At 41.4% G+C, this 1,146-nt stretch overlaps 1 pseudogene across 1 annotated transcript; it reads right to left on the minus strand.

Moving 5' to 3' along the window:
• Nucleotides 1–553: 553 nt before the first annotated feature.
• On the minus strand, nucleotides 554–1,109 carry LOC110314752 (annotated as a pseudogene). Its single transcript, XR_003843162.1, has one exon. The product of XR_003843162.1 is annotated as an Ig heavy chain V region VH558 A1/A4 pseudogene (transcript).
• Nucleotides 1,110–1,146: the final 37 nt, after the last annotated feature.

Below are 1,146 nucleotides of genomic sequence, written 5' to 3' on the forward strand. Positions count from 1 at the left end.
AAATTCACACATACACTGCAGAACAAAACTGAGCATCAGGTATGCAATGAACCATGAAAGTTGATGCTGTATCAGTGTAGGTCCATGTTCTAAAAAGGGTAGTGTCTGTAGGGATGTTTACTGAGACTGGGAAGGAAGTAAATATGGGATCACACATCTGTGTGTATCTCAGAACCTACCTCAAGTTACAGGCATAAACATTGTGTTGGTAAAGGAGCTCAATGAAAAGAGATTTAATGATATTTTTACCAGCCAACAGATATATTTGTAATTTCTGGTGGAACATGCGACAAAGTTAACACACTTGAGGCCACTAATTAATTAGTACTACGAAGCAGTGCTTCTTTGCCCAAAAATTGGTGATATGCATTTCATAGATCAAATTTGTATTACACATTATTCCCAGCAATTTCAAAAAAGTTGTGGTTACTCAGGATTCACTAATAATTTTATGATTGATAAACATAAATTTTCATTTTAATTATTTTATTGAGTAAGAAACATATCAATGGAGGTTGTCAATGTTGAAGAGATGGACAAGATAGGGAGAAATTTAGGTTTATCCAAACAGCCTCACTTTATTCATAGATGGACATTTACAAGCTGACAAAGGCACTATAGAACTCTAAGGAGAAGGAAATAAATAGATAATCAAAATTATGATTTCTGACCAAGTCTAAGGATTAACCTTTCTGTCATCTCAGTCCCAGCCCAGCTTCCTGCTCGCCAGGGTTTCTGACACACTCAGGATGTGGTTGCAACACTGTGTCTTGCACAGAAATAGACCGCAGTGTCCTCAGATGTCAGGCTGCTGAGCTGCATGTAGGCTGTGCTGGAGGATTTGTCTGCAGTCAGTGTGGCCTTGCCCTTGAACTTCTCATTGTAGTTAGTACCACCATTTCCAGGATAAATATATCCAATCCACTCAAGGCCCTGTCCAGGCCTCTGCTTCACCCAGTTTATATCATAGCTTGTGAAGGTGTATCCAGAAGCCTTGCAGGACAACTTCACTGAGGCCCCAGGCTTCACCAGCTCAGCTCCAGACTGCTGCAGCTGGACCTCAGAGTGGACACCTGTGGAGAGGAAGGCAGAGTGGATGCCATTGTCACCTCAGGCCCTGTCTCCTCTTCAGATTTGGAACTGGTG

Source organism: Mus pahari, unplaced genomic scaffold (genome assembly GCF_900095145.1).
Source record: "Mus pahari unplaced genomic scaffold, PAHARI_EIJ_v1.1 scaffold_14412_1, whole genome shotgun sequence".
Classification (NCBI taxonomy): Eukaryota; Metazoa; Chordata; class Mammalia; order Rodentia; family Muridae; genus Mus; species Mus pahari.